The 19,052-nt window shown below is 44.4% G+C and overlaps 1 protein-coding gene across 7 annotated transcripts in view; it reads right to left on the minus strand.

The window, feature by feature from the left end:
* Positions 1-19,052, minus strand: part of BOC (BOC cell adhesion associated, oncogene regulated) — a 98,143-nt gene that overhangs the window by 72,788 nt on the left and 6,303 nt on the right. For 3 of the 7 annotated variants that reach the window (XM_053309942.1, XM_053309933.1, XM_053309938.1), the window contains exon 2: positions 3,247-3,344. The gene's annotated coding sequence lies outside the window, so the exon portion shown is untranslated. Of the gene's footprint in view, positions 1-241; positions 349-3,246; positions 3,345-14,529; positions 14,662-14,906; positions 14,925-19,052 lie in introns of those variants that run through there. The other 4 variants (XM_053309941.1, XM_053309934.1, XM_053309939.1 and 1 more) reach the window with 4 other exon arrangements.

Raw genomic sequence — 19,052 nt, forward strand, 5'->3', positions numbered from 1 at the left:
ACATTTAATGTGGTTTAAATGTTACATTCAGAATCAAAGCTTTACGTAGAAATTATTGGTATCCATTCTCTATGGTGCATTGTTTCACAATATTGATTAGTATTTTAAAAAATAGAAAATGTCACATGGAAAAGTTGCAGTAGAAATGATTCCGTCCCACATCAGGGACCCATTACATCATTTCAGAATTCTCAGACAGTATTCCGTGGGACAGTTTAGCCTTTTCCATAAGCAGACATACCTTCAGGGATCCACAAATTTAGGCTTACTTCACCAGCCAGCCATTATCTGTGGTCACCACCAATCCCCTTTCTTCCCTCAGATCCTCTTGCCTAAATTTTCCCTGTCCTGCATGAAAAGAATTTCAGAGAAAAGTGGCTCTTCTGTCTTTTGCACTGGGATAAGGCAACAGTAAGAAACAGTGGGAGCCTGATGCTCTCCGGCTGCCAATAAAAGATTCCTACAAGAAGCAATCTGTCTGCTTTGCAGAGAAGATCATGACTACATTCTTATGAGGAGAACAATCATGGTTAAAGAGTTAAATGCAATCAGTGAGCCCCATGTGCTCCCATGGAGTGTGTCATGAGAATCCAGATTTCCGGACTATCCCAGTTAAATTGCTGAAGTCAACTGGCATTTAACCAGGAAGATAACCAGTTATCTAACAAATTAATACCAGTTGACATCTGTGATTTAACCAAGATAGCCCAGAAATGCTGGGTTCTCATGATATGCTCCATGGGAGCACACAGGGCTCGCCGATCACAGTTCATTCTTTTACGGCAACTGTTCTCATCATGGGAATATGGTCTACATCTCACACCTCCTGCTTCACTAACATAAGAACTTTCTTATGGGATCTGAACATCTAGCTCAGCATAAAGAACATAAGAACAGCCCTGCTGGATCAGGCCCAAGGCCCATCTAGTCCAGCACCCTGCTTCTCACAGTGGCCCACCAGATGCTGCTGGAAGCCACAGGCAGGAGTTGAGGGCATGCCCTCTCTCCTGCCATTACTCCCCTGCAACTGGTTCTCAGAGCCATCCTGCCTTTTGAGACTGGAAGTGGCCCACAGCCCTCCGACTAGTAGCCATTGATGGACCTCTCCTCCATGAAGTTCTGTTTCCAGCAACAGCCAGTGACTAGTGGGCTGCTCCTAGGTCAATGCTACTCAGTTGTCGGAAATATTTTGACTTCAGTGTAAGATCCTCTTCCCTCCCCAAGTCTGTGCATTTATTTCTGTACCTGACATGGAACATCCATCTCTCCTTTGGTACATAACCGTCCTATCACTGGGTATTCCTTGAAAGTTGTTTTTTCCATATGGCTCCAGTGGCCAAGCTCTAGTCCATTGTACATATGCATTCACCCAGGAAGAGATGGCAGTATTTGATTTAAGCCTAGATCCCATGGTACACTCCTATACTAAGCAGTGGGGAACTCTAGATTGTAGTATAAGGGTGGACATATGACCCAGGAGTGGGTTATCCCAGTGACAGCCAGATGCCTTGTCCACAGTCAATATGAATCATTCATATAATTAATATGGTAAGCAATTTCCAAATATTGTGTTTCCAAGCAATGACCAAGACCAGGACTTCATCCAGAAAGCAAGGAACCACAATTTCATTGTTATTGCATGTGCTTCTCCTAAAATAGCTCACAGTCTTGCTTAATATATTTTAGGAGAAGCACATGAAACAACAATGAAAGTGTGGTTCCTTGCTTTCTTGATGATGTTCCAGTCCCTGTCATTGTCTGAAAGCACAAGATCTGGAAATTACTAAGGAAATCTTGTGTTATTAATTGTATGAGTGATCCATATTCTCTGTAGTAGATACTGAGGGCTTCCTTTATTCACATTTATTATAGGTGGACCTTGTCATCCATGACCCTGGAACCCATGGTTTCGCATATCCAGTCAGGCCATGGGCACCCAACCTCGGTTATACACACGGGTTGAAGAAGGGTTGAAATCCACGTATCTGTGGTTCCTAGGTGGCTGGAAATGACTTCCATTTTGGTCATTTGGTCGCCACCATTTTGCTAAGCAGAACCATTTTGTGGCTCTTTCTTGGGGGGGACAATTGCCATGATTTTTTGTGGAAAATCACCCAAATTTGGGGTTGCGCGGGGGGCGCATCGCTGGACAACTGGAGACCTGCAGAGCACATCATGGTGCTTTATTTCTCTTATTTCTGCGGGTTTTTGGTGGAACCAAACACACACACCCCCATTACCACTAAACTCATTATCTGCAGTTTTGTTATCCACAGAAATCGGCGGGAACAGGACCCACACGGATAACAAGGTCCGCCTGTACTTATATATAATTATAATTTCTCTTGGAAGCCTGCATGTGAAAACATTCTCTCTCCTGCCAGAAAATGCACACACAGAAACCACAGTGCTCTACTGCATTTCCCCATTTGGGTTGTGTTTCCCATTTGAGGTACCACTCTCCTCATTCCTGTTTACAGGCTATTACCTATTAGAACACACATAAGGCCCCATATGGGATATATGAGGTAGGGGAAGCTGTGATTTGTTCTATATAAGCATCAAGCAGATGCTTCACCCAAGATACCACTGCTCTGGACAACCATGTTTAATAAGTCCTGTGAAATATCCATCCCTATTCCCAAACAAATCAACACACAACATAGGAAGCTGCCATATACCGAGTCAGACCATTGGTCTACCTAGCTCAGTATTGCCTAAACAGACTGGCAGTGGCTTCTCCAGGGTTGCAGGCAGGAGTCTCTCTCAGCCCTATCTTGGAGATGCCAGGGAGGGAAATTGGAACCTAGATGCTCTTCCCAGAGCGACTCCATCGCCTAAGGGGAACATCTTACAGTGCTCACATGTAGTCTCCCATTCAAATACAACCAGGGCAGACCCTGCTTAGCTCAGAGGACAAGCCATGCTTGCTACAAGACAGCTCTCCTCTTGCAGTGCTTCCACACAAGCACTGGCAAAAGCTCCCTGTTAATTTACTAGCTGCATGTGCATCTTCTGTCTACTGATGTTTTAAGCCTAATCAGAGAACATACGTACACCACAAAGGCTGCCATAGCCTTCTCTAAAATAATCTGGAAATTGTGCTAACATGAGGGTGCAAGGAAATGCAAATATGGAACTCAGCATCTTCCAAAGTAACAGGGAGCCTCTACTTTATCTCAGAGAAGCTAATGTGGGAACAAGTCACCATTACAGCATCATCAAAGGGAAATAACACTGACTTACCTCAAAATATGAAGGTGTCTTCTTTCCTTGGTCACCACTATTTACACCGGATCAAACACATGTCCAATCAGGCTGGTTATGTGACACATTAGGGAGACCTAGGATCAGAGAAGTTGTAAAAGACAGACATGAAGAATACAAATATGAATACGATAAATATTTATATAGATATAAATAAATAAAATGGCTCCCTGACCCAAAAGGCACCTAATCTAAAAATGAAACATAAGATAAACATCAGCAATAGCCACTGGAAGTATGCTGTGCTGAGGATGGATAGGGATGGTTGTTCTCCCCCTGCTAAATAAAGAGAATCACCACTTTTAAAAAGTGCCTCTGCTCAGTTAGCAGGGGTTACTAATATGGATGAGCATGAATTTATTTTTTGATTCAATTTCTGCCCGAATTGAATCACCCGATTCATTTTGTGTACAAATCCCACCGAATCACCCCAGATTCCATTAGGATTTTATTCAATTCGATTTGGATTTGGATCGATTTGGACAACTGATAAAAGTCCTAGGGGCACCAAATTTAGGTGGTGGGTAGGTCCCCATGGGTGCCACCTACCACCCAAAATTCAAGGCAGTGGGGCACTTGGTTTATTTTTAATTATTTATTTCTGCCATAGGAAATAATGGGTATTCGAAGTCACCCTGTCCTAACCCTAACATGGATCCCAAGAAGAAGAAGAAGAAGAAGAAGAAGAAGAAGAAGAAGAAGAAGAAAGAATTAAGCTCTAGTCCTTGTAGAAATATTATTATGAAGCAAGATGTGAGGTCAATATTCATTTTGACTGTCATTGGACAGTGTCTATTGTCAATTGCCATTTGCCAACTACACCCCTCCCCCCCCAACACACTGGGGTACTCAGTTTATTTTTTAGGAACTTTTGAAGTGCTTAGAATCTTTGGTGCCTTCATTACACACCTTCATTTCTTCTGTTCATCTTGACCCCACTGCTTTGTAGGTGGGGTGGGGAATTAGTGGCATCCCATGTGCCAACTACACCCCAACCTGCAAGCCACTGGGTACCCAGTTTATATTTTAGGTATTTGGGGGGTGTTTAGACTCTTTGGTGTGTAATGAATCCTCATAGGGATTCATTATGAGCAAAGGTTATTAGACACCAAAGAGTCTAAATACTTGAAAAAATTCCTATAATATAAACTGAGTAGTACCCCACTGCCTCGTGGATGGGAGGGGTGTGTGGTTGGCACATGGCAGTTGACACTGCCCAAAGACAGTCAAAATGAATAGAAGAAATGAAGGTGTGTAATGAATCCTCATAGGGATTCATTGAGGAAAAGTTATTATACACCAAAGCATCCAAACACTTGAAAAATAGTGACTACACATTTTGCTCCATAACTCCACTTCTACAAGGGCTAGAGCTTAACTTTTTTAAAAAAGAAAGAAAGAAAGAAAGAAAGAGAAAGAAAGCTGGGAATCTGGGGTAATTAATAGGAGGAATCCAAATCTCGCATCAATTTAAATCTAATCTGACGTGATTCAATTTGGACCCGAATTTAGCCAATGGACCACAGGGATGATTTGTTCTGAATTGCCCTAATCAGCTAGAATCGGGTACAAATCAATTTGTACCCGAATCGATCCGCACATCCCTAGTTACTAACTGAGCAGCAGGCCAATTTCTTATATGAACATTCTGTCCTTTCTTAGCCTATAATTATTATGGAACAACATTCTGTACATTTTTATACTGATACAAGGAATTATAGCACTCCATAAATATTACAGCTTTACTTAACATTCCATAAGTTTTATATGGAGAAGATAGAAATGTGAAAAGCCCAGTTGGTAGTTTATAACTCCATAATAACTCTTCTTTTGCAATTCAATCTAAGAGACACTTCATATATTACATATCTAAGTGTATTTAAGTTAGCCCCTGCTAACTTGGCAAAGAGACACCTTTTAATGTGGTGATTCTCTTTTATTTAGCAGGGGGAGAGTATCTGGCCCTATCCACCCCCAGCACAGTACCTCCAGTGACTGCTGCTGGTGTCTATCTTACATTTCTTTTTAGATTGTGAGCCCTTTGGGGACAGGGATCCATCTTATTTATTATTTCTCTGTGTAAACCGCCCTGAGCCATTTTTGGAAGGGCGGTAAAGAAATCAAATAAATAAATAATTATAAGTGTACACCTACAATGAAAAGGGTAAATGCAACCAACACCTATTCACAAACATTTGTTTCTTTCAGGTACACTCATCAGGGTGCCATGTTTTGCTGCAGCTCCCTGTTAAGTGTACACTCTGTGGCAAATCCAGATTTCTGCAAAACGTATTTGAAGGACTCGTCAAATCTATCCTTACGTGATACTGCAATTCAGACAGTACATTTGGACAAAATGCCCCCTAACCCCCCCCACCCCCAAAAACTGCTACAGAATTTCAATGTGGAAAGTTATTGCTTGTCTACGTAGCACCACTACTGATGGAGAACTGAGCAGATACTGAAAGCAAATCATCAAATGCGAGCCAGTGAATTAGTTAGTGGCTGGACAATAAAATGAGTTGAGCTACCCTGGCTCTCATACTATGTACTAGCATAGCAGACATTCTCCTTACGAAGCTGCAGTTTGCAGTCCTGGCAGCTGTTATGCACACCACAGTATGGGGAAGAAAGAAGAGGGAAGAGGAAGGAGGAGCCAGTACAAAGGAAAACTAACAAGCAACCCTTGGCAGCAACAAAAATGCTACACGGGTGGGGGGTAGAAAGAAAGGGCAAAGAGACATCCTTCCTGCTATCAGTTGTGCAGAGGATCTATCAAGCAAAAGATGAAGAAGGGTGAAACTATTCCTTTGGGATCGGCCTTTGATCATGAGAGATGTTGCTTTTGGGGATTCGGTCAGGTAATTCTATCCTTCTTGAAAGATGGTTTCCATTTTTGATGTTCACCCAAACCCCACCTTCTCTTTCCTCAAGCTTAAATGCTCTTTTGCATGTTCACTCTTTTCCGCTTGTCTTTTAGTCATGAGCCAAGTATAATTCACAGGGAGACTTCAGTTAGCTTAGAAGTACAGTATACAAGAACAAGGTAAGTAAGTAAAGTTTGCCGTCAAGTCGATTTCGACTCCTGGTGCCCACAGAGCCCTGTGGCTTTCTTTGGAAGAATACAGGAGGGGTTTACCATTGCCTCCTCCCAGTATGAGATGATGCCTTTCAGCATCTTCCTATATCGCTGCTGGCCAATATAGGTGTTTCCCACAGTCTGGGAAACATACCAGCGGGGATTCAAACTGGCAACCTTCTACTTGTTAGTCAAGCATTTCCCTGCTGTGCCACTTAGAAATGAAAAATGCTATCAAGCGTAACTGAACCTAACTCCATGTGAGTAACACTTGGCTCATGACAAAAAAAAAAATAAGGCACTCCCTTCAGCATCCAAACTCATAAAGCAGTACCCTATATTTCATTTACACAGCACACAATTAATCTATGGCATTATCTGCCATGGGATGTGGTGATGGCCCCCAGCTTGGAGGGCTTAGACAAATTCATGGAAAACAGGTCTCTTAATGGCTACTACTCTTGATGGCTATAGGCTACCTTCAGGTTCAGAGGCACAAAGTCTCTGAATACCAGTTGCAGGGGAGCAATGGCAGGAGAGAGGGCATGCCTTCATTTCCTACTTGTGGGCTTCCTGGAGGCATCTGGTGGCCACTACTGGAAACAGGATGAGGAACTAGATAGGCCTTGGGCCTGATCCAGCAGAGGTGTTCTTATGTTCATATTCCAGGAATGGTGAACTGGCAGCCTCTGGCATCGATCGGAGCAAATTTTTTGGCCTCCAGTGAACTCTACAAAACTTTAATCTATGAAGCTCTTCTCACAATCCATGAGAAGAGCTTCTGTCAGGTCTGCGGGGAGAGTGGGTATAACCCGCTCTCCCTGCAGATGATCACAGCACAGCCTGGGTGGTCGAATTGGCCACCCACACATGGAGCCGGTGGGGGCTACGGGGATCAGGGGCCACGTGGCCCCCCGAAGTCCCAGGATGCCCCGTGCAAGGGCGCAGGACATCCTGGTGAGATCCTGACTAAATTCACTCGAGAAAGTCCCACTGAAATTAAAATGACACTTTAGGCATTCCTAACTTGTCCTTTTTAATTTCAATGAGACTTCCTCAAATAAATTTATTCAGGATGTCAGCCAGGATTTTGAGTGAGACAGAAGGAATGGCACAAATGTAAGATAATCATAATTTGAGACTTCCAGTTAGTGGTATGTGAAAGGAATCTTTGTTGCATTGTTTTGGCAGAGTATCTCTACTCTGATCACCCTCTGTGGATGAAGGGTCTACATTTATTTTATCTAATGTTTGGATATTTCCCATGTAAAGTTGTTCAAATATTTTAGAAACATTTTCTTTGGCAACTGCACTGAAAGTGTACCAAGAGATTTGACATCATCACTCCTGCCTGCCCTCTTCCACCTTCAAGTCTTGGCATCAAAAGTTTTCTGAAGATGTCCAGTTTTGACTTTGTGAGTTGGGAGGTCTTCATAAAGAAGGATTTGAAAGAAGAGGTTAGAAGAGAGAAGAAGCGGGGAGTTGGTTAGCTGGGGATATACTACAGAAGGTTACAATGATCTCTCTGTGCCACTGTGGTAAAAGCATAAATCGGTTTAAGAGCTCCTACCTACTCCATTCTGCCAGTTGACCAATTCAAGCATTCATAATCTTCTCACATAATATCTCCTCAGTTTACACACGAAAATTGCTAGTTTGAAAAACATCCTCATTTGTGAAACTCATACCCCACAACCAAAATGTGCCATCTCCAAAATAAGACTTGAAAACTAGCTTTCTCTTTGAGGTGATGCATCTTTGCATCAGCGTGCAGCCAGCGTGGTGTAGTAGTTAGAGTGCTGGACTAGGAGCAGGGAGACCCGAGTTCAAATCCCCATTCAGCCATTAAACTAACTTGGTGACTCTGGGCCAGTCACGTCTCTCTCAGCCTAACCTACTTCACAGGGTTGTTGTGAAAGAGAAACTCAAGTATGTAGTACACTGCTCTGGGCTCCTTGGAGGAAGAGCGGGATAGAAATGTAATAATAAAGAGACTCTTCTCACCCCCATGAGGGGGTTTGCGAGGAGAGCGTGCTAAGCCCGCTCTCCCTGCAGACGAGCAGCACGTCCTGCCTGGGCGGCCGCTGTGGCCAACCACACGACAGCCGGCTCCGTCAGGGAGCTGGCGGCAGCTGGGGAGTTCGGGGGCCATGCAGCCCCCGGTAGTTTCAGCATGCCCTGCGCGAACACGCAGGGCATGCTGGAGAGACCCCCGAGCCAGGAGGCTGCTTTTCAGCCTCGCCTGCGAGCCCGGTGGTTTACACGAGCAGCAAAAATTGGGCTAGGTTTCCTAGGCTAATTTTTGCTGCTCATGGCAATAGTCTCACAGTTTTCACATGGATGAGGTTTCAAACAAATGATGCCCTGTGTGAAAACAGAGGAGGTTCCTGTAAATTAATGAACTCCAGTAATTAATGAACCTGTAAATTAACAGTTCTTGTAAATTAACAAACTCATATAGTGTGCCAGTTCAGATGAACAGTGGCTCCTACACAGCATGACGTCAGGGCCACAGCGAGAACGAGCCTGCCCCGGTGTCACTAAAGAATGTGTCAACATGATCTCGGCATGTCCTCACCTCTCTACGTGGTACAAACCCTTGTTTAAACAGAGTTTTGTAGCACGCGCAGAAGGGTGATCAGGAAAAACACCCCTCAGATGTGATTAAAGGATTTGTCAAGATGGCATTGGCATGTCTTTTAGTGATGTTTGGTATGGGTCATTGTTCACTGAACTGGCCCAGTGAATGTTTAAATACCCCATTTTCAAAGCATGATGTGCTGCCACCAAGCACCACAAAAATCAGTTCCCACAGAGACCTAATCACATTGGTTTCTGTCAGAGGCAAATGATGGCAGCTCTTTCAAGACATAAGGGCTGCAGCTAGCCTGTTTTGAATGTAATCAAACTGAGATCATATTAAATTCTTACATGACTTTATTTTTTTGGCTGACCTGATGCCCAGAATTGGCTGCAGAACACCTACATGGTGCCATTGCTCAATCTTGCCTCAAGCCTCCCTTCTTTATACTCATCTTTTTTGGGAAGTCTTTGGCTTGACTTCTTAGTCCTTGCCATCAGCTGTAACAAAACTTAAGTACTCTAACTGCATTTGCTCACATTCATCCTGCATTATCCTTGCCTCTCTGTTCCTTCTCCTTCTACCACACTAGGACTATGTTAATACATTTAACATTTGTTGAGTAACAACATCGGTGCTAAACCCTGAGGATAAACTGCTGCCTTTTCACAGAACAGGATTTACCACAGTGTTTATTTACTGTGACATATTACCTGATTGATCTCTGCTGGTAGATCCCACTTTGATTACATTACAATTTTCTCTGGTATAAATGTAGAATACTGCTGCTAAGCATTTGTATGGCACTTTGGGGCATTCAAAGTGCTTCACATTCACCATGATTTACATGCGATGAAGAGGATCCACAGTCACATCTGTGGTTTTACCTGATTATTTTCACTGCACATCTCCCTCCCTGTTTCAACTGATCTGAAATTCTCATTCTCCCCTCCTAGAGTTGCAGTCCTGAGAAGTCCTTTAGGCACAGGAAAGGTACACACCAGGGTTTCCCACAATTCTTCTTCAAATATTAAAGGTAAAGTGTGCCGTCAAGTCGGTGTTGACTCTCAGCGACCACAGAGCCCTGTGGTTGTCTTTGGTAGAGTACAGGAGGGTCCTCTTAATCAAAGGCTGCTTCTGAAGCTGCCCTGTTTCAAAGGTAGCTTGCATGATGGAATGAGAAACTGCTGCTGGAAAAGAAGAGGTTTGGAACATAGGAAGCTGCCCTATACTAAGTCAGACCATTGGTCCATATCGCTCAGTATTGTCTACACAGACTGGCAGCTGCTTCTCCAAGGTTGCAGGTAGGAGTCTCTCTCAGCTCTATCCTGGAGATGCCAGGGAGGGAACTTGGAACCTTCTGCACGGAAGCATGCAGATGCCATTCCCAGAGCAGCCCCATCCCATCTTACAGTGCTCACATGTAGTCTCCCATTCAAGACTAGGATGGGTCTGAGTGGACGGTGCATCTTCTACAGTAGTGTAACAAAACTTTGGATAATTGGAGGAGTTTTTCCTAGATTAAAACTGGAGCCATATTGTGTACTACACTCAAAAAGATATAGAGATAATATCTTCCCTCCATTTACTCCCCAAACAGTGAGCAGGTAATCTTCTTGCAATTGCAGGCTAGCCCTGTGAATATTGCTTCCCAAGTCAATCAATGCTCAACAAAGGTGTAGGAGAAGAGGGCTTTGTCAATAATCGATAATACAGCAAGCATAAATTACTTAGCATAAGGTAGTTAGCATGAGTAGGCCAAGGCCTGCTTCATAAGGATTACAGCTATTTCAGTTAAAAGCAGTTGTCGTTATTTTAAGATATCACAACTGTGGGCAATGAGGGACTAGGGCAGCTGCTTACCAGAAGACTATTAGGAAAGAGCCAGTGTGGTGCCATGGTTGGAGTGTTGGACTAGGACCAGGAAAACCAGAGTTCAAATCCCCATTCAGCCATGAAAATCCGTAGGTGACTGTGGGTCAGACACTTATCTCTCAGCTTAACCTATCTCACAGGGTTGTTCTGAGGCCATGTAGCCATGTACGTTTTGTGTTTTACACTTTCATTTTATATAGGTTTTAAAAAACTTTTAAATAGAAATATATTTTTAATATTTAAATTTAATATTTGTACTTTTAATTGTGTATTGTTTTAATTATACTGTAAACCACTTTGCATTTTAATGAAAAGGTGGTCTATTGCCACCTTTTCATTATTTTAATGAAAGCTGGTATATAAATTAAACAACAGATAGATAAATACACATACATACTGCTCTGGGCTCCTTGGAGGGAGAGCAAAATATAAATGTAGTAAATAAATATAAATAAAAGATGTACCAGGCCATTGTTCCAAGACAAGATTGGAAGAACATCCTGGGAGTGTATGGCATGGATTCAATGCTTATATATTAGCAGAGAAAGTCATTATTATTATTATTTATTAAATTTATATCTCGCTCTTCAACAAGAATGTGTGCCCAAAGTGGCTCACAATACATAAAAAATAAACACTAAAAAATAAACACTCCACAATCCACTAGGCACAGAGTGGTAGATGCATTCAGTATGGTGAGTTAATTTTTCAAGACACACTTCAGTCCCTCTTGCAGGAGTTTGGGAGTCTCTAATCTGCAGGCATAAACTGATGACACATAACAAGCAGCAAGCCTAATCTCTTTAAAATTCTTGTGGGGACAGGAAAGCTCAGAACCATCCATTTCACAGAATTGGGATTAACAGGCACAATGAAACCTAGCAGGAAATTTCTTCACCTTTCAGGAATGCCGTTTTAAGAAGCATGGCCATTCTTGTTGTTTTGATTCACTTCTTGCTTCAAGCTAAATTAAAGTTAAAGAGCATTGCCAAATCCCCGATTTTCTTGCCGTTTCCCATATATGCCACTTTATTAAGGCTTCAGTTCCAGAAACCAAGTGAAAACATATATAATGGATTATATGTTTTAATTTTTTTCTGCAAATAAATATTTAAGAAGCCTTGAAGCACATATAGAGGACATTCACGTGACTGGGTGGGGCGGCAGATGTGTGAGTGTGAGTGTGAGTGTGAGTGTGTGCCAAAGGCTGGTTCAACAGACCTTGCCCCCATTCAAGAGCTTGAATGTTGTTGGTACTGCACTCCCAGACAATCTGTACTGTGTGGCACAATATAAAGCTCCAGAGGCCGGAATGATGTATCTCAGCCTTCGGATATGCCACAATGCACGGCGCATTGGGGAATTTTCCACAGGAGACGGGTGCTCTAGGCACCTGTCTCTGTTTCTGCTGTGGTTGAACATACCCCAGCAAACAAAAACCCCAAGCCAGGGTTAAGGGCTCATTCAAGCCTTTAACCCCAGCTAAGAGCTGGGTTGAAAAGTTGGGCTAGGCAGCACTGCCCCACTGGGATCGGACTAAATCCCGGCAGTTCTCACACACAGCTTAACCCAGGCTGGACTTCTCTAGCCTGGGTTAGGGTGCACGTGTGAACAGCCTCTAAGACTCAGGTCCCCTTCAGACACATGCCCAGCAGTGTGGGAGCTGCTTCTTCAATGTGCAGTCCATCTGGCTGGGAAACAAAACAAGCCTGACTAAGAGCCACAAGGGTCTTTTCCACCTGTCTGGCAACATCCTGTCAGGAGGCTCTAACTGGATTCAGAAAGTGAGTTTAGGGGCAGAGCTGGGTTCATTTTAACCAAAGGTTAGCAATGGATGCATAGCTAAGAAAGTGTGAATTGCACAATCATGCAGCCTGCATCCAACTCCTTAACCATGGTTTAGCATTGTCCAAAGTGGGCTTCTGCAATGTGATGTTATGATACAAAAAGACTATGGGGCTATTCCCACGATCAGCCAAAGTCAGGCTAGGGGAGCCTAGCCCGATTTTGGCTGATCATGGGAGCCACCGGGCTTGCAAGTGAGCCCGGTGGCTCCCAGGCAGTTAACCTGCCTAAATACCCCTCCCCTAAAACTGGGTTTGCGGAGCGAGCGCTCCGCAAACCCGGGTTTTTAAAATCATGAGTAGCCGCGGTGTGGCTCCTCAGCGCGGCTACTCACGAGGAGGCCCCTGGAGGGGAGGCGAAAAGCCGCTTCCCAGCTCTGGGGGTCTCGCCAGCATGCCCTGTGCACTTGCGCAGGGCATGCTGGCGCTTCCAGGGGCCTATTGGACCCCGCTCCCCCCAGCCCCCGCAGGCTCCGTCACGGAGCCGGCAATCGTATAGGCGACCGATCCGGCCGCCCAGGGCTCCCGCCCAGATCATCTGCAGGGAGAGCAGGCTTAGCCCGTTCTCCCCACAAAACCAGCAAAAGCGGGTCTCAATGATCGTGAGACCCGCCTCTATATCACTTTGGGCTGCAATATTTACAAATTTAACTCTATAAATCTTGAAGTTTCTGGGATGGTCTCCTTTAAAACAAGACTCATTAAAATCTACAGGATCAATTGTACAGCAAAATGCTGAATGCTAAAGCCACTCTAGGCACTGAAAACTAGCCTAACAGATGTGTCCTAGAGTGGATATGGAAAAGAGCCAGCTCGGGCTACTCTGCGGGGGAGGGAATTGCACAATTGTGGGACAGCCTTTGAGAATTCCTCCCAACCAGTCCCCATATACAGATTTTTACAGTGCTGAAATCCTTAAGGAGGCCTCTGATCTTAGAAATCTGTATATATCATAGGGATGAGGAAGAAACCAACACATTTAAGGTTTTATAGATAAAATTAGAAGTTTGAAATGTGTCCAGAAAGCTATCAGTAGTCAATGCAGTCCCTGGAGCAGTCGAATATAGTGCTCCCAGCAACATCTTGCCATCAGAAGATTGGCTACTATGTTCTACGTCTTGTAAAACTGCATGCAGAGTGCAATATAGTTGTCTAGCCTCAAGACATGAGTGGTAGTTACCAGATCTGGGTATTAATGGAAGTGTTGCAACCTCCACACCAGAATCAAACTTTTAATTGAAGAATCATGCCCAAGATGCAAACAGTGCTGTATATGGAACCTGCAAGACCTTATGAATTTATTAATTTTCAGGGCACCACAAATCAAGAATGCTGACACAGATTCCAGAAATGAGATATGAGGATGCTTCCATGTCTAAAAGCTGGCTGCATTAGGAGAAAGGCAAGCTGTATAATGTAAAAACAGTGCTTGAATTCTGTATAGACATTAGATTTCTAGACCATTCTAAAGCAAAAGTAGTTAACAATAGAATGCAACATTAAACAATACAGAAAATCTATCAAACTGCCTTAGAGCTATTCTAAAATATATGCAGGCAAGAATTAAATCAACCATTCTCCAACTTTAAAAAATCCTAGGTCAGATGAATACTCACTGAAATAAAATAACTTCACCTGCTTCCTGGAAGCCAGCAAAGAGGATAACGGATGTACCTCATTGAGCAGGGAGTTTCAGCTGAGGGCCACTACTAAGAAAGCTCTTGATATTATAGCCACCTTTCATACCTCAGATGAAGGGGGAACTCTCAACAGAACTGGCTGCACCAGGCCAGTCTCATGTACAGACCCACTATCAGGAATTCACGTAATGGGGACCCTGAGGAGCACTCAAACAAGAAATCCCTAGCCAGCTCCTCCATTACCTCTGAGTCAGAAGTCCCTCTGGAGCACAATGCCATCCCTTGCTCCTCTGCAGACCAACAGGAAGTTGTGACCCCTGTGGAAAATGGGGCCACAGACCTAGCCCCTCTGGGGAAGTCACCTGTGTTGCCAGCAGAAGCAGCAAGCACTCCTCATGAGGAAGGAGGGTCTCCTAGGGAGGAGGAGACAGAGCTAGTTCCAGATGTGGCTAATGAGGACCAGAAGGTGCGTGGAGACTCTGACTCCTATGTAAACCTGGAAAGTTCTAGCTTTCAGCTGCTGGCACAGCAGATCCTATAGCTGTGCTTCCCAGCACCAGCGTTATTCTCCTAGAGTCCCTCCAGACCTTGAAGACCTGCATCCAGCTTCCTTGACAAACCTGCTCTTGTTTGCTGCACCAGCCCAGCTATGTTGTTGCCTTGCCTTCTGGTTGTCCACCTGTGGGCTATCACCAGCTCTGCTGCCTGACCAGGTGGAAATGGGACACCTATCAACATAGGCCTTGATATCAGTGCATCAAACAAATGCAATTCAGTCAGGTTTTAGATTATCATAAACAAGCCTATCCTCCTTCTGGGCTCCCCACCATCCCCATTCTCCTTCACACTCTAGAAAAGGAAGAGACTGAAAGTTTTCAGTTTCATTTGAACTAATTACAGTTCTTTGTTATATCTGAAGTCAGGGAACTGTGGGTTATTAACAAAACAGGATATCAAACCAGTTTGATTTGACTTTTCTTTTTTTAACTATCCAAAGTTCTTAAGTTCAAATGTAATGAGTAACTGTGGTTAGTTCACAAGTGAAATAGGAAGTTTCTTAATCTCATCCTCTAGTGCATGAAGGAAGCATGACCCCAAGGGCGGGTAGGCTCATTCATGCAAACCTAAGTTTGGTTAGATTATTGCATTGTTGGCAAAACCACACCCATGCCAAGATCATGTGGTTCCATTAGAAAGCTCAGTTTGTAATCCTTGTCACAATAAGACTCACCATAGCAGTTTAAGACAGTCAGGTGAACCACTTGACAGTAAACACCCTCAGGTTGGTTGCAATCAAATCAATAGAAAAAGGGATGAAGCAAAGCCATTACACAGCATAGAAGGTAAATCTGTTTGGGGAAAATAAGTGGTTACTATGCCGAAACCCCTCCTGTATTCTACCAAAGAAAACCACAGGGTTCTGTGGGCACCAGGAGTCAAAACCAACTTGATGGCACATTTTACCTTACCTAATGCCGAAGAAGAGCAACCAACAAAGTTTGAGGCATGCAGCTTTGAGTATAACATGACCTATCACAGTGTAGCAAGAACTGATCACAGTAATCTGTAAGAGGGTACTGTATTTACCTGAATCCAAGACTCGGTTTTTTCCAAGTTCTCTGATGACGTTAGAGATAGGGATGTGCACGGAACTGGTTTGGAGGCCCTTTATGGGCCTCCAAACCGGTTAGGATGGCGGGCAGTTCTGCCGGTTCGACAGCGGGGGTGGGGTGCATCTTTAAGCGCAGGGGAGGGTGCACTTACCCATCCCGCCACATTTCCCCCACAGGCACTCCATTTTGCTAAAGCCCCTCAGGGCGGCCATGTACTTCCCTGCCGCCCCGTTGCCACGTCTTCTGGAAGTAACCGGAAGTATCAGATGCACCTGCGTGCACCAGGCATGTGCGCATGCAATGTGCACACACCCATGCCCGGCACACGCAGGCGCATCTGATACTTCCAGGAGGTGTGGCAATGAGGCAGCAGGGAGGTACACTGCTGCCCCATGGGGCTTTAGCAAAACAGAGCGCCAGCTGGGGAAATGCGGCGGGAGGGGTAAGTGCACCCTTCCCCGCCGTCAAACCACCCCTGCCCAGTTCCATGAACACCCCTAGTTAGAGCCAGCATGGAGTGGTTAAAGTGTTGGACTAGGACTAAGGAGACCCATGTTCAAATCCCTGCTCAGCCATGAAACTCACTGGGTGACTTTTGGCCAGTCACGTATCACTCAGCCTAACCTACCCCACAGCGTTGTTGTCAGGATGAACATAAACATGTACACCACTCTCGGCTCCTCAGAGGGAGAGCAGGATATAAATGTAAAAACAATATATACTAGTGCCTCTAGTTCTCCTCTCGGCTTTCTTCTCTCCCTCCCCGCCAGCCCTGCGGCCCAGTGTCGAGTCACACACGTCACTCCCAAGGCTTCCTCCGGGGAAAGAGGCTGGGGGAGGCAATGGTTCCCCTTCGCAGGCAGAAGCTGCACCAGCAGCAAGAGGAGCCTCTTTGTCCTCCTCCCTCGCCTACTCCAGCCACTGAATTGTGCATTTCTGTCCCGCTGCGCAGGGCGGTAATTCGGGGGGTGTCACTACAGCCTTGTCAGAGTTGACTCAAGAGAGCTCTGTGGACAGCTGCCCGGCACTTTTCCAACACTTCTTCCCTCCGTTTCCACAGCCCCACTTTTCTTTCATTTACTCCGGAGAATTTTGCACCTGTAAACAAATTGGGGTGGGGGGTGGAGTTTGAGCTATACCAGATATTCTTTATATGTTTAAGAGTCAGAAGCACCATTGTAGAAGAACCAAGGGTTTTAAAAAATTGTTATTTATTTTGATTTTTAAAAAAGATGTGTTACCATTTTAACTGTGAGATCTCATTATTTAATCACTATCTCTAGCCATTTTTTCCAAATACGTAATTCACAAAACCTTGCAAACAATACTTCAGACAGGTATGATGGGCTGCATCTTCAAATTCTCTTCTAATGGCTCTGTACTTCCCATTTCCTGCCTGGCCTCTCGATCTCATTGGCTGATCTGCTCTGATGTCATAGTGGGTTTGTGTTGCTCTTGCAAGTCAGCCAGCTCAAAGCTATTCTGGCTGCTGTTAGCCTCAGCTACTCTGATGTCACAGGAGGCCTTGGAAACCTTGAAGTAATGGGGAGTCCATTGGTTCTGAAATCCACAGTCCATGCACAAGTTTTGGCTAGCTTAAATAGTGCTAGAGTGCATTTATGCCATGGGCTTCCAAGCGACCCCTTGTGGGTATAGATCAACTACGAGGACTCAGAGCCCTTCATCAGAAGCCAACAGACCACACCTGCTGAAAAGTCGGGATTACTATGTATTGTACTTTTAGTATTCCAAAATGTGTTTATTCCCATCCTTATGCATACAGAATAGATGCTTACATATAATGCGCAGCATTCAGACTAAGTCTTGTGTGAGCAGAATGCTTCCACTTGTGACTCAGGGGGGGGGCAGTTTTTGCCAATCCTCCCCTTGCCTCTGCAGCCCCTGTGCCTGCCAAGAATATGTCAGAGGACCTTCAGGAACAGGGGGCTGCAGAGGGAAGGGAGGGATTGGTGAAAATCACCCATCCCGCCACATACAAACATCCGTTTCCTGCTTGCACAATGATGCTGCCCAGCGACTTTCTCAATGCCACCTTGAGATTCCATGACTGACATGTGATTTAAACCCAAGTTTCCCAAGTCCATATGTAATGGTCCATGCATTCTACTACTCTAGTTCAGGGATTCTCAGCGTTGGGTCCCCAGATGTTATTGGACTTCAACTCCCATAATGCCCAACCAAAGGTCACTGGGGCTAGGGATTATGGGAGTTGAAGTCCAATAGCATCTGGGGACCCAACATTGAGAATCCCTGCTCTAGTTCATGCTTTAGGAGGTTGCACTCTGCAGCTTTACAAAGCTCACTTTACTGCCATGCAAACGACTGATGAGGCAACCACTCAGAGATCTGGTAAGCCTAAATACCAAAGAAAACTATCCAGTATGAAGGACCACTAATGTATCATTAGGACATCACAAGCTAAAATGCACCAACTGTATTCCTGACTGTTAGACTTCCAGGGGAATATTGTGCTCTTATTGTAACTCCCACCAAAGTCAATGGTACGTCTCATCACCTTCATTGTGAACTGAAACAAGTCAATGTGCCGTGATTTTGCACGTCACACCAGCCCTCTATTACCAACAAGAGTTGCAGTGTCCTGCCTCTGGATTACAGACATGACCTTCAGCTACTCATGCATCACAAGCCAGCTCTGAAGCTATAAAGATAGAGAGTCTTTTAAGTATACTAGCTGCCCTGAGCAGCGTGTGCTAGAGGGGTGGGATAGAAATATGTAGAATAAATAAAGTATATGGGTTATGCTTGTTTCCTTTCCCAGCCTATATAAAAACATGTTTGCATTGCTCCTCCTTCCTAAGAATTATGGGTGTAAAATAAAACTCACTCTACTCATCCTTCTAACACAGCTACTTTTTCTGTTCCCCAATCCATGCTTCACCAACAGAAGCAACTGTTCTCTCCAGCATGACTGCGGTTGCTATTATTTATTATTGCAAATTGTAATGCATGCTATAACGCTTTGCATTCATGAGTTAGATAAATTCTATCACAGGTTTATGGGCAGGAAAGGATCATAGAAGGAATCAGTTTGAACAAAGAATAGACTTTTTAGGAGCATATATTAGAACCAGCTCAGGCAACCAACCATCAATTCCCTTACTACACAATCAA

The sequence above is a fragment of the Hemicordylus capensis genome, chromosome 3, assembly GCF_027244095.1.
Source record: "Hemicordylus capensis ecotype Gifberg chromosome 3, rHemCap1.1.pri, whole genome shotgun sequence".
Lineage (NCBI taxonomy): Eukaryota > Metazoa > Chordata > Lepidosauria > Squamata > Cordylidae > Hemicordylus > Hemicordylus capensis.